Source organism: Pristiophorus japonicus, chromosome 2 (genome assembly GCF_044704955.1).
Source record: "Pristiophorus japonicus isolate sPriJap1 chromosome 2, sPriJap1.hap1, whole genome shotgun sequence".
Taxonomy (NCBI): Eukaryota; Metazoa; Chordata; class Chondrichthyes; family Pristiophoridae; genus Pristiophorus; species Pristiophorus japonicus.
Window position 1 is genome coordinate 361,442,969 of NC_091978.1, and position 25,519 is coordinate 361,468,487.

At 45.9% G+C, this 25,519-nt stretch overlaps 1 protein-coding gene across 1 annotated transcript in view; it reads left to right on the plus strand.

Annotated features, from left to right (window-relative positions):
- Positions 1-5,590: 5,590 nt before the first annotated feature.
- ccser1 (coiled-coil serine-rich protein 1) overlaps positions 5,591-25,519 on the plus strand; it is a 1,720,263-nt gene continuing 1,700,334 nt past the window's right edge. The window contains exon 1 of the mRNA XM_070866097.1: positions 5,591-5,665. The gene's annotated coding sequence lies outside the window, so the exon portion shown is untranslated. The remainder of the gene's footprint in view (positions 5,666-25,519) is intronic.

Genomic DNA, 25,519 nt, shown 5'->3' on the forward strand with positions numbered 1-25,519 from the left:
ATGCCAAGACAGAGGCTATCAGGAACACGCCCAAGCCACAGAACATCACGGAGCTGCGGTCATTCCTGGGACCCCTCAACTATTTTAGTCACTTTAAGCACCCTCTTAGACCCCTACATGTGTTATTGCGCAAAGGTGAGAACTGGGTATGGGGAAAAACCAAGTAATTGCTTTTGAAAATGCCAGAAACATTTTATGCTCCAACAAGCTGCCTATATTGTATATCCCGTGAAAAAGACTTGTGCTAGCATGTGATGTGTCATCGTACGGAGCCGGGTGTGTATTACAACAAGCTAACATTGCGGGGATGTTGCAACCTGTTGCCTATGCCTCCAGGAGCTTGTCTAAGGCCGAGAGAACCTACAGCATGATTTAGAAAGAGGCATTAGCGTGTGTGTTTGAGGTAAAGAAAATGCATCAGTACCTGTTTGGCCTCAAATTTGAGCTGGAAACCGATCACAAGCCCCTCATATCCCTGTTCACTGAAAACAAGGGGATAAATACTAATGCCTCAGCCTGCATACAAAGGTGGGCACTCGCGATATCAGCATATAACTATACCATCCACCACAGGCCAGGCACCGAGAACTGTGCGGATGCTCTCAGTCGGCTATCATTGTCCACCACACGGGGGTGGAAATGGCGCAGCCTGCAAACTTGTTGATGGTGGCGCAGCCCGCAGACTTGTTGATGGTCATGGAAGCATTTGAAAATGATAAATCACCTATCACAGTCCGCCAGATTAGGACTTGGACCAGCCAAGATCCTCTGCTGTCCCTAGTAAAAAACTGTGTACTGCATGGGAGCTGGGCCAGCATCCCCGTTGAAATGCAAGAACTAATCAAGCCGATCCAGCAGCGAAAGGACGAGCTGTCCATTCAGGCAGACTGCCTGTTGTGGGTCAACCGCGTAGTGCTACCCAAAAAGGGCAGGGAGACATTCATCTCGGATCTTCACAGCACACACCTGGGTATAGTAATGATGAAAGTGATAGCCAGATCCCATGTGTGGTGGCCCGGTATCGACTCTGACTTAGAGTCCTGTGTACGGCAATGCAGCGTGTGTGCTCAGTTGAGCAACGCGCCCAGAGAGGCACCACTGAGTTTGTGGTCCTGGCCCTCCAGACCATGGTCGAGGATCCATGTCGACTATGTGGGCCCGCTTCTCGGTAAAATGTTCCTGGTGATGGTGGATGCTTTTTCAAAATGGATTGAATGTGAAATATTGAAAGCCTGAGGGCCATGTTTGCCACCCATGGCCTGCCTGACATACTGGTCAGTGACAACGGGCCATCTTTCACCAGTGCCGAATTTAAAGAATTCATGACCCGTAATGGGATCAAACATGTCACCTCGGCCCCGTTTTAACCAGCCTCCAATGGGCAGGCAGAGCGGGCAGTACAAACCATCAAACAGAGCCTTAAACGAGTCATAGAAGGCTCACTCCAAACCCGCCTGTCCCGAGTACTTCTCAGCTACCGCACGAGACCCCACTCGCTCACAGGGGTGCCCCCGGCTGAGCTACTCATGAAAAGGACACTTAAAACCAGACTCTCGTTGGTTCATCCCAACCTGCATGATCAGGTAAAGAGCAGGCGGCAGCAACAAAATGTAAACGATGGTCGAGCCACTGTGTCACGGGAAATTGATCTGAATGACCCTGTGTATGTGCTAAACTATGGACATGGTCCCAAGTGGATCACAGGCATGGTGATAGGTAAAGAAGGGAGTAGGGTGTTTGTAGTCAATGGTCAATGGTCAAATTTGCAAAAAGCACCTGGACCAAACGAGGCTGCGGTTCACAGACTGCCCTGAACAACCCACAGCAGACACCACCTTTTTCCAGCCCACAACACACACCCAAAGGATCAACGACACCCCCCTGGACCAGGAAATCGAACCCATCACGCTCAACAGCCCAGCAAGGCCAGGCTCACCCAGCAGCCCTGCAGGGTCAACAACGCGCCAGCCCAGCGAGGGCACAGCCAACACACCAGAACAGACATTTGTACCGAGGCGGTCCACCAGGGAAAGAAAGGCTCCCGACCGCCTCACCTTGTAAATAGTTTTCACTTTGACTTTGGGGGGGCGGGGGGAGTGATGTTGTGTATCTGTAAAGCATGCACTCCCATGTTCCGCCACCAGAGAGTGCATCCCCTGAAGTCCCAAGGGATCCCAGCATCCCTTGGAGCACTGTATATAAGCTGACCCCTAAGGCCTGTTCCTGACTCTGGAGTGTCTTAATAAAGACTGAGGTCACTGTTACTTTAATCTCCCTGTGTGCAGTCTCATCTGTGTTCGGAACACAATACTCACCATCTCCCCTTGATATTCAGCGGCATTACCATCGTGGAATCCCCCACCATCAACATCCTGGGAAGTCACCATTGACCAGAAACTTAACTGGACCAGCCACATAAATACTGTGGCTACAAGAGCAGGTCAGAGGCTGGGTATTCTGCAGTGACTGTCTCACCTCCTGACTCCCCAAAGCCTTTCCACCATCTACAAGGCACAAGTCTGGAGTGTGATGGAACACTCTTCACTTGCCTGGATGAGTGCAGCTCCAACAACACTCAAGAAGCTCGACACCATCCAGGACAAAGCAGCCCGTTTGATTGTCACCCCATCCACCACCTTCAACATTCACTCCCTCCACCACCGGCGCACCGTGGCTGCAGTGTGTACCATCTACAAGATGCACTGCAGCAACTCGCCAAGGCTTCTTTTGCAGCACCTCCCAAATCCGCCACCTCTACCACCTAGAAGGACAAGGGCAGCAGGTGCATGGGAACACCATCACCTCCAAGTTCCCCTCCAAGTTACACACCATCCTGACTTCAAAATATGTCACCATTCCTTCTTCATCGCTGGGTCAAAATCCTTGAACTCCCTCCCTAACAGCACTGTGGGAGCACCTTCACCACCCGGACTGCAGCGGTTCAAGAAGGTGGCTCACCACCAGCTTCTCAAGGGGCAATTTGGGATGGGCAATAAATGCCGGCCTTGCCAGTGACGCCCACATCCCAGAACGAATAATTTTTAACAAGGGCACGGGAGTTATCCTCGGTATCCCTCAGTCAACGTCAAACAGATTATCTGGTCATTATCATATTGTTGTTAGTGGTAGCTTCCTGTGTGCAAATTGGCTGCCATATTTCCTACGTTACAACAAAGCCTAAACTTCAAAAAGTGGTTCATTGACTGTAAAGCGTTTGTCCTGAGGTTGTGACAGGTGTTATATAAATACATGTCTTTCTTTTCTTTCTCGTGTGTCTGTTTGTGTTTGTATGTCTATCTGTGTCTGTGTATGTCTGTGTTTTGTGTACAGTTTTAGTTTCCTTACCTAAGGAAGGATATACTTGCCATTGAGGGAGTGCAACGAAGGTTCACCAGACTGATTCCTGGGATGGGGGGATTGACCTATGAGGAGAGATTGCGTAGACTAGGCCTATATTCTCTGGAGTTTAGATGAATGAGAGGTGATCTCATGGAAACATCCAAAATTCTTACATGGCTTGACAGGGTAGATGCAGGGAGGATGTTTCCCCTGGCTGGGGAGTCTAGAACCAGGGGTCACAGTCTCAGAATAAGGGGTTGGCTATTTAGGACTGAAATGAAGAGAAACTTCTTCACTCAGAGGGTGGTGAATCTTTGGAATTCTCGACCCCAGAGGGCTGTGAAGGCTCAGTTGTTGAGTATATTCAAGATGGAGATCGATAGATTTTTGGATATTAAGGGAATCAAGGGTTATGGGGATAGTGCAGGAAAATGGAGTTGAGATAGAAGGTCAGCCATGATCTCATTGAATGGCGGAGCAGGCTCGAGGGGCCGAATGGCCGACTGCTGCTTCTAATTCTTATGTTTTTATGAAAAGTATAACACTGTACACAATACTCCAGGTGCGGTCTCACCAGGGCCCAGAAGAGGCGAGGGCCCAGGGGCTAGCCCACACTGCGATATGTGCGCACACAAGGTTCGTGAAGCAGAGCAGGTCTCCTGTCGTCCTGGTTAACCCTTGCCACTGGATAAAGGCCTAGCTCTGTCAAGCCTATGTGCTGGGTGATGTGCAACGGTCACCACACGTTAAAAAAATCCACACACAGGCATCTTCCACCCCTTCAATTGGAGTTCAGGACTGGAATATCGGCTCCTTCATTGAAACATCTGTGAACTCATGTGGAAGCAAGTCATCCTCGTTCGAGGGACCGCCTATGATGATGATGATGATGATGATGTGTGTGTGTTTGTGTATGTCTGTTTTTGTGTGTGTCTGTCTGTGTATCTATGTCTGTCTGTGTGTCTGTGTGTGTGTGTGTATCTGGGTCCATGTATGTGTGTCTGTTTGTGTGTGTGTGTGTGTCTGTGCATGTGTGACTGTGTGTGTGTATGCGTCTTCTGTTTGTGTATGTGTGCATCTGTATTTGTGTGTGTTTGTGTTTGTGTATGTATATGAGTGTCTCTCTGTGTGTTCATCTGTGTGTCTGTGTGTATCTGTCTGTGTATATGTGTCTGTTCGTGTGTGTGTGTGTTTGTGTATGTCTGTGTGTGTGTGTGTATATGAGTGTCTGTGTGTTCATCCATGTGTCTGTGTGTTATCTGTGTGCCTCTGTATCTGTGTATGTGTGTCTGTTTGGTGTGTGTGTTTGTGTATGTCTGTTCTGTGTGTTTGTGTATCTGGTTCTGTGCATGTGTGACTGTGTGTGTGTGTTTGTATGTCTTCTTTTGTGTATGTGTCTGTTTATGCGTTTGTGTGTGTGTGTGTATGAGTGTCTGTCTGTGTGTTCATCTGTGTCTGTGTGTGTGTCTGCATATAAGTGTCTGTGTGTGTGTCTGTCTGTGTATCTGTGTTGTGTATGTGTGTCTGTTTGTTTGTGTGATTGTGTATTTGTGCATCTGTATTTGTGTGTGTTTGTGTCTGTTTATGTGTTTGTGTGTGTGTCTGTGTGTGTGTATATGTGAGTGTATGCCTGTGTATTCGTCTGTGTGTCTGCATATGAGTGTCTGTGTGTGTGTTTGTCTGTGTGTCTCTATATGAGTGTCTGTGTTTTTCTATATGAGTGTATGTGTGTTTATCTTTGCGTCTGTATATGAGTGTCTGTTTGTGTGTCTCTGTATGAGTGTGTGTGTCTCTCTATGAGTGTGTGTGCGTGTGTCTCTATATGAATGTATGAATGTCTCTACATGAGTATGTGTGTCTCGCTATATGAGCGTGTGTGTGTCTCTCGATATGAGTGTGTGTGTGTCTCTCTCTATATATATATGAGCGTGTCTGTATGTCTCTATATGAATGTGTGTGTGCCTCTATATGAGTGTGTATGTGTCAGTGTGTGTGTGTCTCTATATGAATGTGTGTGTGTCTCCAAATGAGTGTGTATATGAGTGTGTGTCAGGTAGGTGTGTCATTACTTGGATTGATCTAGGACCCGGGGAGGAGCGCCGTGCGCTGGGTGTACGCCTGGCACGTCAGTGATTGAATGTACACGGAAGAGGAGGAGGCGGAGGCTGCAGCCAGTCAGCGAGGTACAAAGAACTGGGCAATCACCTTTAAATCCCGTCCATTTGAAAGAAACACCTCCCACTGCCGGCGCCGGCTCTAATGGATAGCACCTTCCAGCTGAGCGCAGAGGCGGACAACAGCCAGCGGGCTTGAGCTGACACGACAGGTAAGGGTTGAAATGAACATGCGTGTGTGTTTCTCGCTCTGCCTCTCCCCTCTTCCTTGCGTTTGTACAGAAAGTGTCAGGTGGCGCAGAGACACACACACACACACACTGTATCTTGAGTGTTTATCTGTAATACTGACAGGCCCCATTCCAGCTACTTCCTGGGAGAAAAATACAGAGCTGTCCCCAACCCCAAAGCCCTCTGCTGCCCAAAAAACAGGCAGCCGGACCTGGCAGCGGGCGCAGACCTTGGTGTGACGGGTTTGCCACGGGCTGTTAGCCTTGAAATACTGAGAATAAAATATAAAATTGTGTCTCTTGCTCTCTCCACAAGGAGACATGTACACACATTGCGTCCCGTCTGGGAGCTGAGCGCAAGCGCAAGGCTCCGCCGCGCACACACACACACACACACACAGACAGAAGGTGATTTGCATTATATTGTATTTAATATCAAGCACAAGATCCATTTCACAACAGAACTGCTTCCCTTTTGTTACCCACGCTGCAGCCGCAGGGAGCCCGATAGCAAAAGGGATTTGCTCAATGTTGCGTTTATCATTCCACAGGCTCGTTCACTGTGTTGCTCACATCCAGAATTGCATGCACATTTTTCGACGGGGTGATACCAGGAAAGGATATATATATATTTTTTTTTTTAAAGATTTGTTACTGTCGCTGACACACGTTGATTATATTTTACACGTCGGGATCCGATCCCAGCTACTTTCACCCAGTGTGTTTCCCCCAGCCTTTTGTCGGGAGTGGGAAAAAATGTGTTTTGTGTAGTGTTCACCTAGCGCACCTGCTGCGTTCCAATGTATTTTTACAACTGGCGTTTCACCCCCTCCAGATCAGAAACCAGTAGATTCTGCAACCACTCCAACTTCTGTGCCTGATCCAGTGTTGTTTCTTGATCTCAATATTTGAGTCTGCAATGTGACGGGATAGAGATTTTTGCCAATGCTAATTTAATGCTCACTAAGGTTGTCATGTCTTTTTAAGTGTGAAGGATTATATTGAACAAATACATCACTTTTTGGAGGACTTAACACCCCAATAACAAAGTTGCAATTTGCTGTAGTTCTCGGGGCACCTGAGAAATGGATTTTATTTGTGTTGCCTCAGTGTTCACTATACAACTTTCACCTCCAGGAACACACATACTGTGGTTGTAGCATTGTATAAGAGCCGTGATTTCGCATTATTTTGGCAGCTGGAGTAGTCAGCCCTGAGAGTGTCTTTTTATGCTGTGAAGGCCAGTGGTTATATTTAAACGCCTTCTGTGCGTCGCGTCTGGGGAGGGGGTGGGGGCGGGAGGGGAATGGTCACTTTTTGTTATATGTGCAAAGTGTTACACTTTTCATTCTCCTCACCCTATTGTTCCCCTGCCAGTCCAGATATTGCAGAACTCGCAAAAATTCCAGCTCTTCATGTAGCCCAGGTGCCCCCCTCCCTGTTAAAAGAAACATTCCATGTCCAAAGACATCTTGGTCCACTGCACTGCACTCTGTTGCTCCTGCTGCTTTGCTGATGGAGCATTGTTGGAGCCCAATATTGTGATTTTTTTTCTTTTCCTGCAGCCCATATTCGTTTTGCTGTGGATGAGCAGTGCCCTAATATCTCATCATTTTGCCGCTGCTGAGGTGTGTGGAACTAATGGATTGCCTAAAATATTCTAGTTATGCCCTTTTGAGCAGTGACCTAACATCTCATTCCGGGTGACCATATTCTGCGTTTTCTGTGAGCAACACCTTCGGGGCCAAAGATCAGTGTAAAGCTACATTGTGTGGGTAGGCAGGAGTGTCTGTCTCCTTCAGCATGGGGGGGGGGGGGGGGGAGAGGAGAGACGGTTGGTGCTATTTCCAAGGGGCTTGCTCTGGACTTCCTGAGTTCCATTCAAGAAAATGTACTGAGGGAGGGATAAAAAAAAAGGCGCTGTAAATACTAAACCAGATAGTAAACAGCAGACCCACCAGCATTTGTGGCAGGAGCAGTCAGGTTTGATCAGAGGGATACTTCACTATCCAGCCTCACTGTCCCACTTGATGGACATCCTGCGTAATTCCAGCCTCTTTTGTTCCGAGATATAATGAGTTTAAAAAAAATTTTGTTAGGTAATGTATTAAAAGTGTTCTGGTAAAATTGTTCTTTTTTTATTTGCAGATCAAACTTTTTTTTATCCTGCATAATTTTTCCCAACTCGGAACATTTTCAGTCAGATTAACATTGATGGCTCGACACGGTTGGGACTGATCTTGTTGTTGCTGCTAATGTGACCTGACGTTGATAGCTAGACGGGAAAATGTCTTTCAAGAAGACATCTCGCCCCTTGTTCTTATTAACTGGAGTTTTGAAAGTTCAGGGATAGTCCATCACTTTCTGCTGTAATGGGGAGGGGAAACGAAGCTGTAAGATGAACATTTTGCAGTGGCCCTGAGTTAGAAAGGTTCATATCATCAGAATGCCTGATTTCTTTCAGTGGGATCATTTGAATGATCCAGCACAGGAGGTGGCCATTCGACTCATGGTGCCTGTGCCGGGTCTTTTGAAAGAGCTATTATCAGAATGTATGATTGTTTCCTTCAGTGGATTCATAGAACGGGGGCATGGTCACATAGTGGTTATGTTACTGGGCAGGTAAACCAGATGCCTGGACTGATAATCTGAAGGTGGGAGTTCAGATCTCACCAGCTGGGGAATTTAAATTCAGTTCATTCAATAAATCTGGAATTAAAAGGCTATCAGTAATCGAAACATAGAAAATAGGAGCAGTAGTAGGCCATTCGGCCCTTCGAGTCTGCACCGCCATTCAATATGATCATGGCTGATCCTCTATCTCAACACCATATTCCTGCTTTTTCCCCATACCCCTTGATGCCTTTTGTTTCTAAAAATCTATTCATCTCCCTCTTAAATATATTCAGTGACTTGGCCTCCACAGCCTTCTGTGGTAGAGAATTCCACAGGTTCACCACCCTCTGAGTGAAAACATTTCTCCTCATCTCGGTCCTAAATTTCCTACCCCGTATCCTGAGATTGTGACTCCTTGTTCTAGACTTCCCAGCCAGTGGAAATATCCTCCCTGCATCCAGTCAGTCCAACCCAGTCAGAATTTTATACATTTCAATGAGATCCCCTCATTCTTCTAAACTCTAGTGAATTTAGGCCTAGTCGACCCAATCTCTCCTCATATGACAGTCCTGCCATCCCAGGAATTAGTCTGGTGAACCTTCGCTGCACTCCCTCTAAGGCAAGTATATCCTTGGGTAAGGAGACCAAAACTGCATACAATATTCCAAGTGCGGCCTCACCAAGGCCCTGTATAACTGTAGTAAGACATCATTGCTCCTTTACTCCAATTCCCTTGCAATGAAGGCTAACATACCATTTGCCTTCCTAACTGCTTGCTGCACCTATGTTTGCATTCAATGACTGGTGTACAAGGACACCCAGGTACCTCTGTGCATCGACACTTCCCAAGCAATCACCATTTAAATAATACTTTGTCCTTATGTTTTTCCTACCAAAGTGGATAACTTCACACTTATCCACATTATACTGCATCTGCCATGTATTTGCCCACTTACTCAACCTATCTAAATCACCTTGCAGCGTCTTTGCATCAATGGTGACCGTGAAACTCCCGGATTGTCAGGAACAACTCATCTGGTTCACTAATGTCCTTTTTTTAGGGAAGGAAATCTGCTGTTCTGACCCGGTCTGGTCTATATGTGACTCTTAACTGCCCTCTGAAATAGTTGATCCAACCAAACTGTCACCAGCATAGGCCATTCAGCCCCTCCAGCCTGTTCCGCCATTCAATGAGATCATGGCTGAACTGCAATCTAACTCCTTTGGCCCATATCCCTTAATCCCTTTTGGTTAACAAAGCTATCCATCTCCGATTTGTAATTAACAATTGATCTAGCATCAATTGCTGTTTGTGGAAGAGCGTTTCAAACTGCCACCCTTTGTAGAAGTGTTTCCTAATCTCACTTCTGATGCATCACAGGAGGGAAGCCATTTGGCCCATTGTGCCAGTGCTGGCTGTTTGACAGAGCTATCCAATCAGTCCCACTCCCCCTTGTTCTTTCCCCATGGCCCAGCAATTTTTTCTCCAAGTATTTATTCAGTTCCCTTTTTGAGAGTTACTACTGATTTTGTCATCCTTTCAGGCAGTGCACTCCAGATATTAGCAGAGGCATTGCAGGAATTCATAAGAACATAAGAAATAGGACTAGCAGTAGGCCACCTGGCCCCTCGAGCCTGCTCCATCATTTAATAAGATCATGGCTGATCTGATCATGGACTCAGCTCCACTTCACTGCCCTCTCCCCATAACCCTTGACTCCCGTATCATTCAAAAATCAGTCTATCTCTGCCTTAAATATATTCAATGACCCAACCTCCACAGCTACTGGGGCAGAGAATTCCACAGATTTACAACCTTCCTGAGAGAAGAAATTCCTCCTCATCTCCGTTTTAAATGGGCGGCCCCTTATTCTGAGACTCTCTCCCCTAGTTTTAGTTTCCCCTATGAGTAGAAACATCCTCTCTGCATCCACCTTGTCGAGTCCCCTCATTATGTTATGTTTCGATAAGATCACTGCTCATTCTTCTGCACTCCAAGGTTGAGCTGATACTCATATCTTCATAAGTCAACCCTCTCATCTCCAGAATCAACCTAGTGAACCTTCTCTGAATAGCCTCCAATGCATCCTTCCTTAAATACAGAGACCAAAACTGCACACAGTACACTAGGTGTGGCCTCACCAATACCCTGTACAGTTGTAGCCGGACTGCTCTGCTTTTATACTCTATCTCCCTTGCAATAAAGGCCAACATTCCATTTGCCTTCCTCATTACTTGCTGAACCTGCACACTAACTTTTTGTGTTTCAAGGACCCCCAGGTCTCTCTGTACTGCAGCACTTTGCAATTTTTCTCCCTTTTAAATTATAATTTGCTTTTCTATTATTTCTGCCAAAGTGGATAACCTCACATTTTCCCACATTATATTCCATCTGCCAATTTTTTGCCCACTCACGTAGCCTGTCTATATCCCTTTGCAGATCTTTTGTGTCCTCCTCACAATTTGCGTTCTCAGCCACCTTTGTATCACCAGCATACGTGGCAACATTACACTCTGTCCCTTTTATCTAAGTCATTAATATAGATTGTAAATAGTTGAGGCCCCAGCACCTCCTGTCTCATTTTGGCAACATTGATATGATTTTGAAAATATAAACCCAGGTGCAGGAATGCGCTCGTCATCGGGTCTCATTCTTATCAAAGGTGAGGTTTAAAAAGAAAATGAATCGGTGAATTTTCTCTGATGGTAAATTAAGCGCTGGTATTTCAGCATCTAATTTTATATTTTGAACTGGAGGCAGTGGCATTTGGAGACCAGACTGCACAGAGCCAGTGGGACCATGGGTGGGTTAGCAGAGCACCTCCCAGATAGCACTGCCCCCCCCCCCACTTTATACAGATTGGCGTGTTTGCTGAAGGCCATGGAGTGCATCTCATTGAAGCACTGTTCCAAAGGCGATTCTGCTCTGATTTTATTCTGCAGAGACCTGGCTGGAGTTCAGGTGTCTGGCTTTTTAAGGCAGGCAGGGAGTGACTGTAGCAACAGAGCACAGGCAAATAACACGCCGGGTGTGTGGGGGAAAGGGTTCATATTTTGGGGGTGGAATGAATGGGCAGAGATTCCGGTGTCTTGTCTTCCTTTGCAACCCTCTGCGAATCATCTGCTGCTAATTCCGTGTGTCGACGGTTTGATTTGCTTATTTCTGCAGTTCGTGTTTTATTTTTTGTTTTTGTATTTTATTTTTAAAATTTTTATTTATTTACTTTATTTCCTGTCTTATTTCAAAGCCGACACCTTTGCCAGGCAACACTCATCAGTCACCAAATGCAGACTGGGTTTGCAGCCCGGTGTTGAGTGGGTTTATCTGCAGACACCAGGATGCGGGGTGTGTTTTGTTTCTGTTGTTGCAGTGTGGCTCTCTCCGAGTTTGCGCCCACTGGCAAGCTCGGTATTATGTGGCAGTGCCCTGGGTTTGGACTGAGAAATTCCACAGCCGGGCTAACCTGCCCCACTGGCTGCAGAAAGGGGATCTGTTGCTTCATTTGCCCCCTCCCTGCCGATCAAAAGGCCCTTTTTCTTGTCCTCTGGTCACTGAACCAGAATGGTTCCAAGTGATGAGGGATTTCAGTTTATGTGGATAGACGGGAGAAACTGGGGTTGTTCTCGGAGCAGAGAAGGTTGAGAGGAGATTTGATAGAGGTGTTCAAAATCATGGCTCTAGACTAGTGATCGAGAGGCCTGGAATAATGATCCAGGGACATGAGTTCAAATTCTGAATTTTGAATGGTTGCAGCACAGAAGGAGGCCATTTGGTCCGTCAAGCCCAGACCAGCTCTCTGCAAGAGCGCTTCAGCTGGTCCCTTTCCCCCGCAGCCCTGCAAATAATTTTATTTCAGGTACTTATCCAATTCCCTTTTGCAAGCCACGATTGAATCTGCCTCCACCACCCTCTCGGGCAGATCCTAACCACTCGCTGTGCAAATTTGTTTTCCTCGTCGCCTTTGGTCCTTCTGCCAATCACCTTAAATCTGTGTCCTCTGGTTCTTGACCCTTCCGCCAATGGGAACAGTTTCTCTCTATCTATTCTGTCTAGACCCATCATGATTTTGAACAAATCTTCTCTCAACCTTCTCTGCTCTAAGGAGAACAAGCCCAGCTTCTCTAGTCTCTAGTCTAGTCTACCCACATCACTGAAGTCCCTCAGCCCTGGAATCGTTCTTGTAAATCTTTGCACCCACAGCAATGTGGTTGACTCTTAATGGCCGAGCTGCTCATTTATGTTCAAGGAGGTTGTTCACCACCACCACCTTCTCGAGGGCATTTGGGGATGGCCAATGAAAGTTGGCAATGTCAGGACTGGGGCCTTGGCGGGTGCGTGGGGCTGCGGTTGGTGGTGGAAGAGACCATCACAGGGCTTGATCCAGCAGTGTACAGGCCTGGGTTTGATAGTGGGACAAAGAATATCTAACAGACTCGGATTTTCTCGACTTCAGTTTTTTTTAACATCACAAAAGCATTTAGTGTTGGTTTAAGAACAATCACTGGTGTCAGTGCTAGCTTCACATGGCTATTGATCAGGTAGATTGAGGTGAGTGTGCAGTACATGGAGCCAGTTTTTCAATTACTTCCTCTATTGATTGTTGGCCACCTCCCATTATTGAAAGTAATGTTGAACTTGCCTGGAGTCGGTTACCCTGGAATTGTAGAATTGTTTTTGTTTTCCTGACCGAACATTTGTAAACTCCCACCGCTCTCTGAATTATCTTTTGGGAAGTTGGAACCCAAACCCATAACTGTGTTATTGTACAGATCGATCTACATTCTGAGTAAGTAGTTGATCTTGCTTTATTGCTGAGTTAAAGAAAAACAAAGACTTGCATTTCTATAGCATCTTTCACAACCACCGGACATCCCAAAGCACTTTGCAACTTATGATGTGTAGTCACTGTTGTACTGTAGAAAATGTGGCTGCCAATTGGCGCACAGCAAGCTCCCAGAAACAGAACTGTGATAATTGCCAGATAATTTGATTTAGGGATAAATATTGTCGAGGACACTGGGGATAACACCCCCTGCTCTTCTTCAAAATAGTGCCATGGGATCTTTTACACCCACCTGAGAGGGCAGACGGGGCCTCGGATTAACGTCTCATCTGAAAGACCGCGCCTCCGACTGCAGCACTCCCCCAGCACTGCACTGGAGTGTCGGCCTGGATTTTTATGTTCAAGTCTCTGGAGTGGGACTTGAACCCACAACCTTCTGACTTGGAGGCAAGAATGTTACCCACTGAGCCATGGGTGACACTGTTTCCATTCCCAGATATCTAGTATTTCCATTTTGACTCTTTCTTTATTTTGATTGAATTAATTTATATACAGCACTGTCCAAATCACTGAAGTTTGCTGGTGGCTTATGACATTGTGATCAACCCCTCTAGGAAAAGCCAAGTCATCCCACTTGAATCTCTGAGACTATGTTCTCATTATATAAGAACAGGGGTAATCCATTCGATCAATGGACCTTGTTTTGCCATTTCATTTTGATGACGCCTGTATCTTTTTTTAGTCTCAATTCCCTCATTATCTTTCTTTCCTAGGCAAGTATCGATATTCCATGTACATATCTTGACTGATTCTGTACTTGTGGCTTTCTGTGCATTCTGCATTCCTACAGGTCTGTGAAGATTTCGTTCTCTGGATTCACTTTCACCCGGTTTTAGTTTGAATTCTAATATTCTTTTCCCATGTTATACATATATTAAAACCTAGGTTCATCAAAGAAATGATAAAAAACCCTGATGTAAACTGCAACCAAGGATGTAAAAAAACACAGTAGTTGCCAACATATTCACCCTTCGTTGACCAACAATTGACCGTTACAGGTTGTTTTTCTGGTGCACACTGCAGGTTGCTCACACTATTCATAAATGATGTGGACGAAAGTGCATCTTGCATTCTAAAAATTTACAGAGGACTCCAGCGACCTGGCTAGATTACCAGAATAGGGAAACTGATAGAATTCGAAGGGATCTGGGTCAGTTTGGCAAAAGGGTGCAGTATTGGTTGATAGGTTTTACTGTAAGGTGATACATACCAGGCTGTATGAAATGTGTATGTGTTGACTTAGTAATCATTAGCAAAGGCAGACAATAGTAAGGATTTGGGTGTGACTATTGGCCATCCATTGACAGTATTCAGCCTGTTACCATCACAGAGACTGCCTACTTCTGCCTCCTTTTACTATCTCCGCCACTGCCTCAGCTCATCCTGATGCTGAAATCCTCATTTTGTTATCTCCAGACTCGACTATTCACTGCTCTCCTGGCCAGCCTCGCTTCTTCCACCCTTCAAACATGAGCTCTTCCAAAACTTTGCTGCCCATATTATAATTCGCACCAAGTTCCGTTCACCCATTACCCTTGTGCTTGCTGACCTACATTGGCTTCTGGTCCAATGACTCTTGATTTAAAAAAAAAAATTCTCATCCTCTTATTCAATTCCTCCATGGCCTCAATTCTCCAAAATCTCTGTGTTCCTGCAACTCTGTCCTGTTGTGTATTCGCCCCCCCCCCACCCTCCCAGCGCCTTTAGCCATTCGGCCCGAAGTTCTGGAATTTCTTCCCTCTTCACAGAAATCTATAACACAGAAGGCGGCCATTTCGGCCCATTGTGTCCGCGCCAGCCAACAAGAGGCTATCCAGCCTAATCCCACTTTCCAGCTCTCGGTCCGTAGCCCTGTAGGTGACGGCACTTCAGGTGCACATCCAGGTACTTTTTAAATGTGGTGATGGTTTCTGCCTCTACCACCCTTTCAGGCAGTGAGTTCCAGACCCCCACCACCCTCTGGGTGAAAAAATTTCCCCTCTACACTTCCGACCAATTCCTTTTAAATTTATGTCACCTGGTTGTTAACCCCTCTGCTCAGGGAAATAGGCCCTTTCTATCCACTATAGCTAGGCCCCTCAATTTTATACACCTCTCCTTCTCCTTCTTCTCCCTCTTTGACCAAGCTTTTGGTCACCTGTCCTAATGTCCCCTTTCTCAGCTTGGTGTCAATTGTTGTCTGATAATGCTCCTGTGAAGCAGCTTGGGAGATTTTACTAGGATAAAGGTGCTACATAAATGCAAGTTGTTGTTGTTAACCAGACTAATGAACCAATTGGATGCATTTCAAGACCATTGGGCTAAGTCAAAAAATGTTCTTTCGGCTTCTCTCGATTGCTGGTCAGGTCATGTGGAGCATTGTCAGCAGTTTTGAGCCTGCTTCCCTTTTTTAAAAGGACTTGAAGTGGAGAGGGTTCAGGAAAGAGTGACCCAGTGATGATTCTCGTATTAGATCCCCAAATTGTAAATAGAAACTCTCAGAATTGAATTTGTTTTCACTGGGAAGCGAAGGTTGAGAAGATACATGATCCAGGCGATCAAAATACTGAGAGGACCAGATAACCTGCATATGTAGATACAAGCTATATATTGAACTTGAACTGCTGAGTATGGTACTTGAAGACATGAATATAATGTTGCACGCTTTCTACAAGACTCGATTAGAAAGACTTTTAAAAATTCATTCCTGGGAAGTGGCCATCGCTGGCAAGGTCAGCATTTATTGCCCATCCCTAATTGAAGATGGTGGTAAGTCACCTTCTTGAACCACTGCAGTCGGTCTGGTGAGGGTCCTCCCACAGTGCTGTTAGGGAGGAAGTTCCAGGATTTTGATCCAGCGACGATGAAGGAACGGCGATATATTTCCAAGTTAGGATGGTGTGTAACTTGGAGGGAAACTTGAAGGTGATTCTATGTGCCTGCTGCCCTTGTCCTTCTAGGTGGTAGAGGTTACTGGGTTTGGGAGGTGCTGCTGAAGAAGCCTTGGAGAGTTGCTGCAGTGCATCTTGCAGATGGTATACACTGCAGCCACGGTGCTCCAATGGTGGAGGGAGTGAATGTTGAAGGTGGTGGATGGGGTGCCAGTCAAGCAGGCTGCTTTTTTCTGGATGGTGGCGAGCTTCTCGAGTGTTGTTGGAGCTGCACTCATCCAGGCAAGTGGAGTATTCCATCACACTCCTGACTTGTAGATGGTGGAAAGGCTTTGGGGAGTCAGGAGGTGAGACACTCGCCGCAGAATACCCAGCCTCTGACCTGCTCTTGTAGCCACAGTATTTGTGGTAGGTCCAATTGAGTTTCTGGTCAATGGTGGTCCCTAGTATGTTAATGGTGGGGGATTTGGTGATGGTAATGCCTGGCACTGAACATTGTGCAATCATCAAAGAACATCCCCACTTGTGATCGACTGATGGAGGGAAGATCAGTGATGAAGCAGCTGAAGATGGTTGGGCCTAGGACAATGCCCTGAGGAACTCCTGCAGTGATGTCCTGGGGCTGAAATGAATGTTCCCCAACAATTACAGCCATCTTCCTTTGTGCTAGGTATGACTCCAGCCAGTGGAGAGTTTTCCCCCTGATTCCATTGACTTCAGTTTTACTAGGGCTCCTTGATGCCACACTCAGTCAAATGCTGTCTTGATGTCAAGGCAGTCGCTCTCACCTCGCCTCTGGAATTCAGCTCTTTTGTTCATATTTGCACCAAGGCTGTAACGAAGTCTGGTCCTGATGGAACCCAAACCAAAGCTCTCTATTTCTGCAGAAGACTGGTTATTTGGAATTATCCATGAGCTGATGCTTGCAAAGTTAATGCTGTGTAATTATCACTTGTTACCAAGAACACAGCGAATACCTGCTTAGGCACAGATTATCAGGATGAAAAGTAGGGATGATTCATTGCTGTTGGGAATGATGTTTCCTGCCTGTTGGGGCAATGGAAGTTCCTGTTAAGGATGGCAACTGGCACCGAATACATATCGTGAGTTCGGGAATTACGAGAGTATTCTGGAGATTTACTTTTGAGGCGAAGAGCAAGAAGACCTTGCAGGAGGTTGAGGTAGGAGTGGCTAGTCATTAGAAGAGCTAAAGCATGGAATGAGAAATGGCCATTGGCTACTCCTTCCACATTCCAAGCACGATTCTCCCTGTCCTGTTTCAACTCCTGAGTAAAGTTTCTGCAAAACTCCTGGCTGCCCAGACAAACGGTAGAGGTGGGCAGGAGACAAGGGTTTGAAGCTGATGCTTGATGGGCAAGCGGGGAAGGAGGGAGGAGTGTTGGCGGTTTGAGCCAGGTGACATTTCAGGAGGTGAAAGGGCAGCAAGGACTCTGAGGCTTGAAGGAGCTGCAGAATCCCAGAAAAATAAACTAATAGTCCTGGCAAATTAAAAGTGCAATAAAAAATTACCAGCAACTCCTTTTTTAGGAGTAATTGATTTTTTTTTTTCACACCTGCAAAGTAAAATATTATCCCAGAAAGATTCACAAGCCATGAGCAAGATTATTGTAATTGTTATATATGCAGACTATAGATATACTCTGTGTAGTCACTGTATAGTTGCATAAGATGGAGACTTGTTACCTGATGTACTATCAATAAGGTTTACACTGTGTATACACCAAGCTGGCACCACTAGAGGGTGCAACTGGTGGAGACCAGGTTTCCTGCCCCCGTGACAGAGGCTGTCCACCAGAGGGCACTGTGGTGGGAGACCTGAGGGTCATCTGAATAGGTGTGCAGGGCCCAGTATAAAAGGCTACTCACCTTGCTTGTGCCTCCCTCTGGAGTTACAAATAAAGGACCACGGTCACTTCAGTTTGAGTACAACACATTGCCTCGTGGAGTCATTCATAAGTGCATTACAGACATAACAGTAATTACGTGATGGACTTCTTTCTTTCTTTCTTTTTTATTTGGTGTGTCCGATCAATGGAGAGAGGGATGTAGAAGGCCATATCTGCAAAAATTCAAGACATTTGCTATTTTTTTTATAGTCTTAAAGATGAATATTTTGTTGTCAAGACTGGAACATTTTAGCTAGGCAAGAGAATATACAATAACTGGTAGGATACTGAGATGTGTAAAGAAACAGAATGACCTTCAAGTGTATTTCACAGATCCCTGAATGTAGCAGGACCAGTAGATAAGGTGGTTAAGAAGGCATACGGGAACACTTCCATTCATTATCTGAGGCATAGAATATAAGAGCAGGGAGGTTATGCTAGAAGTGCATAGAACAGTAGTTAGGCCACAGCTAGAGTACACTGCGTGCAGTTCTGGTCACCTACATGACTGGAACGATGTGATTGGATTAGAGAGGGTACCGAGGAGATTTACGAGGATGTTGCCTGGACTGGAGAATGTTAGCTATGAGGAAAGATTGGACAGGCTGGGGTTTTCTTTGGAACAGAGGAGGCTGAGGGGAGACCTTATTGAGGTGTATATAATTATGAGTGGCCGAGATAGAGTGGATAGGAACAACCTATTTCCCTTAGCAGAGGGGTCACCAACCATTGGACATAGATTTGAAGTACCTGTAATTGGTAGAGGGGATTTGAGGGAGTTGCGGAGAAATTCTTTTCACCTAGAGGGTGGCGGGAGTCTGGAGCGCACTGCCTGAGAGTGGTAGAGGCAGAAACCTTCATTGCATTTAAAAAAATACTTGGACATGCACTTGAAGTGCTGTAACTTCCAGGGCTATGGAACAAGAGCTGGAAAGTGGGATTAGGTTGGAACTCCCTCCCAAACAGCACTGTGGGAGCAACTTCACCACACGGACTGCAGTGGTTCAAGAAGGTGGCTCACCACCACCTTCTTAAGGGCAATTCTGGATGTGCAATAAATGCTGGCCTTGCCAGCGACGCCCACATCCCGGAATGAATAAAATAATAAGCTTTTTTTTGGCTGGCACAAATACGATGGGCCGAATGGCCTCCTTGTCTGCTGTAAAATTCTATGATTCTGTGATGAATGTTTGGTGTTAGCTGCAAAAAAAAAAAATCACATAATTTCACTGAGTCACTTGACCTAGATAAACATATTTGACCCTTGGGCATTATCTAAGAATACAAACCAAATAGAAGGCAAGGCTGTACATTTTAATGGTGTGCATTTCCCTCCCTGTAGAGTCACAAGATAAATACAGATGAGGAAGCTGTTGGGCCTATCGCATTTTATCCATCAAGGACATAATCTTGCAGATCCCACCCCTGAAACAACTGTTTCTCAAGCTGTTTTTACCCCATTCAAGTGCAGTTGGAGGCTGTAATGTATGCCCCTGTAAGTATGCTCACAGATTTGTGGAGCTGTTGCGGTCTGGAGGAGTCAGCGTTCCACGTGTATGTACAGTGTGTGAGGTTGCAGCCCCTCTTCCATTATTTGAACGGGCTGCTCCTTGATTTCTGGCTGTGCCCATGCTCCTGATCTTTGGGCACCCGGTACGGAGGGGAGCTGGCAGGTTGGAGGGCCTCCTCGTAGGACTGCTCATGGGCCTGGCCAAGGTGGCCATTAACAGCTCCAGTAAGAAGGCGGTCGAGGGGGTCGTTCAGCCCGACTGCCTGCCTTTCTTCCGTGGCTATGATCGAACGAGGGTGTCGCTGGAGATGGAGCACGCAGTATCCACCGGTACGCTCGCGGCCTTCTGCAAGAGGTGGGCGCCAGAGGGACTGGAGTGCATCATCAACCCCGGGAACAACATTTTAATTTAATTTGGCAAGATCCCAGTTTATTTATTTGGAAATTTGTGGGTTCTAGTGACCTTACCAAAAGGGGATACTTGATTTTAAAGTTATGTTCAAAATATTTGTGGAGCTGTTACACTGAGTGGCTTAACCAGTCACGTGATGTTCGCAAGACTCAATAAAGCCCTAGTTAATTGAATTCGGGTTCTCCACGATGAGGTGTGCAGATGTGAACCTGGTGGATGAACTGGTTGGGTTCAGTCTGATTGTTTAACCTTTGCAAATAAACCACCTAGTTTTTTTACAGTAAATGTGTTGCTATGAATTCTTAAGCAAAGAACCCATGAAGCAAATTCACGCCTGAAGCAGATGCCTCGAGTTGAACTCTACAGTGCAAAGTAGATATCAATGGGTGCCTCTATACACAAAGCACAGAAAGTTAACATGCAGGTACGGCAAGCAATTAGGAAAACAAATGGGATGATAGCCTCTATTACAAAGGGATTAGATTATAAGAGTGAAATCGTGCTACAATTATATCATCATAGGCAGTCCCTTGGAATCGAGGAAGATTTTCTTCCACTCTTAAAGTGAGTTCTCAGGTAACTGTACAGTCCAATACGAGAGCCACAGACTCTGTCACAGGTGGTCATTGAGGGAAGGGGTGGGTGGGACTAGTTTACCGCACTCCCTTTCCGCTGCCTGCGTTTGATTTCTGCATGCTCTCGGTGATGAGACTCGAGGTGCTCACCGCCCTCCCGGACTTCCTCCACTTAGGGTCAGGACCAGGGACTCCCAGGTGTCAGTGGGGATGTCGCACTTTATCAGGGAGGCTTTGAGGGTGTCCTTGTAACGCTTCCGCTGCCCACCTTTGCCTCGTTTGCCGTGAAGGAGTTCTGAGTAGAGCACTTGCTTTGGGAGTCTCGTGTCTGGCGTGCGAACGATGTGGCCTGCCCAGCAGAGCTGATCAAGTGTGGTCAGTGTTTCAATGCTGGGGATGTTGGTCTGATTGAGGACACAAATGTTGGTGCATCTGTCCTCTCCTATATAATATATCCTCCCTATATAATATATACAGTTATATATGGCTTTGGTGAGACCACACCTGGAGTACAGTGTACAGTTTGGGTCTCCTTACCTAATACTTGCCTTGGAGAGAGTGCAAGATAGGTTTACTGGACTAATTCCTGGGTTAAGTGATTGTCCTATGAGGAGAGATTGAGTAGACTAGGTCTATATTCCCTAGAGTTTAGAAGAATGAGCGGTGACCTCATTGAAACATATAACTTTTTTAACGGGCTTGACCGATGTTGGGAGGATGTTTCTCCTGGCTGGGGAGTCTAGAAACAGGGGTCACAGTCTCAGAGTAAGGGGTTGGCCATTTAGGACTGAGATAAGGAGACATTTATTCAGAGGGTGCTGAATTGTTGGAATTCTCTACCCCAGAGGGCTGTGGAGGCTCAGTTGTTGAGTATATTCAAGACAGAGATTGCTTGATTTTTGGGCTCTAGGGGAATCAAGGAATCAAATAGTGCAGGAAGGTGGAGTTGAAGTTGAAGATCAGCCATGATATTGAATGGCGGAGCAGGCTCAAAAGGTCCAATGGCCTACTTCTACTGCTCATTCTTGTGTTCAAAGGAGCAGAAGTTGAAGGCGGACATCTAGATTTGCCTCCTCCAGTTAAATACCACAGTGTGCCGAAGCCCAATGGGATTGGTCCACGCAGGTTCAGTCGGATTAAGGGAACTGGTTTTCATGAAGTCAGCCCCTTGTGAATCTCCACCTTACCCAACAGCACTGCAGCGACCAATTCCTGACTCATCATTCAGCACCAACCTGGATTTATATAACGAATCTAAAGTTGCCCAAAGCGCTTCACAGGAGTATTATGAGATTAAAAAATTTACATTGAGCCGCATAAGGAGAAATAAGGGCAGGTGACTCAAAGCTTGGTCAAACAGGTAGGTTTTAAGGAGCGTCTGGAAGGAGGACAGAGAGATGGAGAGGTTTAGGCAGGGAGTTCCAGAGCTTGGGGCCTAAGCAACAGAAGGCACGACCACCAATGGTTGAGCGATTTAGAATCAGCGATGCTCAGGAGAGCACAATTGGAGGAGCACAGACATCTCAAGGGTGGGTGGGGTGGGTGGGGGGGGCGGGGTTGTGGGGCTGGAGGAGATTAGAGATAGGGAGGGAGAGTACTCCAGGATGTTGCTGTCCTGGAACAGGAGCTTAGAACAAGTACAAAAGTGAAAAGGCCTTCGAATTCACCAGAGCTTTTTCTTGCTGTTTATTGCCTTTATTGTCTTGCATGGCAATCCACTCCAAATATTTCTGTGAAGAATTTCCTGACGTCAGTACTAAATCCTTTTCAGTTCCCACCTGTGCCTCCTTGTTCTACTGGTTGAACTTGAAGATCTCTGCCGGGTTTGCATTCTTAATACTGCTTCCACCCGAGCATGACTTTTCTGATCAGCTTTTAATGCTTGTTTAAAATGATGCAAGTGAGAAATTCCAGGATCTGAGATCCCTGAAGCTCTTGTGTAGTCGGGAGATGGTATCGGAATGTTGTACAGTGTAATTCCTTCCATACAAATCCAGTCCCCTTGGCTAAATTTACACTGGTTTAGAGACCCTGCAACTAAATATATTCCATATTAAGTGCACCACCCCAGAAATAGCCTTGAAACAGAGCCAATGTTTTGTTTTGAAAACTAAGTTGCTTTTATCCATGCCTTTGTTACCTCTCGACTTGGCTATTCCAACACACTCCTGGCAGGTCTCCCACATTCTACCCTACGCAAAATTGAGGTCATCCAAAATCGGCTGTCCATGTCCTATCTCACACCAGGTCTCACTCACCCATCACCCCTGTGGTCGCTGACCTATATTGGCTCCCAGTTAAGTAGCCTCGATTTCAAAATTCTCATCCTTGTTTTCAAATCCCTCCATGGCCTCGCCCCTCCCTATCTCTAATTTCCTCCAGCCCCACAACCCTCTGAGATGTCTGCGCTCCTCTAATTCTGCCCTCTTGAGCATCCCTGATTATAATCGTTCAACCATCGGTGGCCGTGCCTTCTGTTGCCTGGGCCCCAAGCTCTGGAACTCCTTGCCTACACCTCTCCGCCTCTCCACCTCTCTTTCCTCTTTCAAGACGCTCCTTAAAACCTACCTCTTTGACCAAGCTTTTGGTCATCTGCCCTAATTTCTCCTTGTGTGGCTCGGTGTCCATTTGTTTGTCTTGTAATAGTCCTGTGAAGCGCCTTGGGGCCTTTTACTATGTTAAAGGCGCTATATAAATACAGGCTGTTGTCACATAATTAATTGGGTTTGAAATTAAAGTTTATACAGCCCAATTTCTCCCTGCTGCCCATACATATAGATAACAAATGGCGAATGTGTCCTTGCTGATTATGACGAGAGTCTTTGATTTAAGTTGCTATAATAATGAGTCAAATTTCACTTTCATTTTATGAGTTTCTGGGATTTTACTGACCATTTTGTGGATCACATTCTGTTTCTAATTGGAACCATTGGTTGCTCTGAAAGAATAAGTAGAATTCTATTTAGTATATGGGGTTCTTGGACTTTCATCAGTGTTTTGATTGAATTCCGTGATTCTCTCATTTTTCTAAAGCTTTCAGTCCTGAGCTGGGTATGGAGCTTAAGATATGTGCTTTAGTGGTTTTGTTTCTGTTTGTGCAGTCAAGGCAAGGGATGTTCTTGCTCAGAAATGGAAAATATTTACACTTGAGCCATTCAGTGTTGTCATGAGATACTTTCGGGTGAGGTGTTGCTTGGCTAAGATCCAAAGTAAAGTTCTCTCTGCACTGCTCCAATCTCGGCACATCACACCCTGCTGTGCCAATGTGAAATTTTCTACTTTTCCCCTGTTATATATGTAACCCTTGGCAACCTGTATCACACTGTCACCAGAGGGCCTACCTGATGGAGTCCCAAGGGATCCCAGCATCCCTTGGGAGCACTGTATATAAGCAGGCCTCCCACGCTGTACCAGCACTCTGGAGTTCAATTGAAGGAGCTAAGGTCACACTTACTCATTGCATACAGTACTCCGTTTCATCCTTTTATTATGAGCATAATATCCCCTACCAGCCACCATTACGGTCTCTGATTGATTTTAAAGAAGAAAGACTTGTATTTATATGGCGACTTTCACAACCACCGGACATCCCAAAGCGCTTTACAGCCAATGAAGTACTTTTTGGAAGTGTAGTCACTGTTGTAATGTGTGAAATGCAGAAAATTTGTGCGCAGTGAGCTCCCACAAACAGCAATGTGAATGACGAGATAATCTATTGTTTTTCCCCCAGTGATGCTGATTGATAGATGAGCGATGATGTCATTTTTATGCTGCGGACTTGCAGTAACTGGGTTGAAAGTCCTGAAACTTTGGGCGCTGTTCTACTGCAAATATTCTTTTGGAACCATTATGTACTTTTAGATGAGCGATTTAAAAAAAAATACAATTTCTGCATGGGGAACTCCTTGTAAACATTCGCAATCGCTCTGACCTCCTGATCAGACTCTGAGATATAGTGGCAACTACCCAAATGAAGTGTATGCTGCCACAACATACAACAGCAAAATACTGCGGATGCTGGAATCTGAAATAAAAACAGAAATTGTTGGAAATACTTGGAAGCATCTGAGGAGAGGGAAACAGAGTTGACGTTTCGGGTCAATGACCCTTCGTCAGAACTCATGTATGCCACCATTGGGAAAAGCATTTTTTAATTAAGACACATGGACAGAATAGGTACAGCAGGTGAAGAAGGCAAATGACATGTTGGCCTTGATAGCGAGAGGATTTGAGTATAGGAGCAGGGAGGTCTTACTGCAGCTGTACAGGGCCTTGGTGAGGCCATACCTTGAATATTGTGTGCAGTTTTGGTCTCCTAATCTGAGGAAGGGCATTCTTGCTATTGAGGGAATGCAGCGAAGGTTCACCAGACTGATTCCTGAGATGGCAGGACTGACATATGAAGAAAGACTGGATCGACCAGGCTTATATTCACTGGAATTTAGAAGAATGAGAGGAGATCTCATAGAAACATATAACATTCTGACAGGATTGGACAGGTTAGATGCAGGAAGAATGTTCCTGATGTTGGGGAAGTCCAGAACCAGGGGTCACAGTCTAAGGATAAGGGGTAAGCCATTTAGAACCGAGATGAGGAGAAACTTCTTCACTCAGAGAATTGTGCACCTATGGAATTCTCCACCACAAAGTTGTTGAGGCCAGTTCGTTAGATATATTCAAAAGGGAGTTAGATGTGGCTCTTATGGCTAAAGGGATCAAGGGGTATGGAGAGAAAGCAGGAATGGGGTATTAAAGTTGCATGATCAGCCATGATCATATTGAATGGTGGTGCAGGCTCGAAGGGCCGAATAGTCTACTACTCCACCTATTTTCTATCTTTCTGTGGGATCTTTTATCTCAAACTGAGGCAGTGCGCTTTCTCAGGTGAACATCTCATCCACAAGAAGGCACCTCTGACAGTGCGGTACTCCCTCAGCGCTGCACTGGGGGTGTCGGCCTGGATTTTTGTGCTCAAGTTGCTGGAGTGGGACTTGAACCCACAACCTTCTGACTCATAGGTGAGAGTGTGACCCACTGACGACATCGTCAAAAAAAAAGAAAAATTAAGAAGTCTGATCGACTTGGGAGTGCTCCTCGGGGAT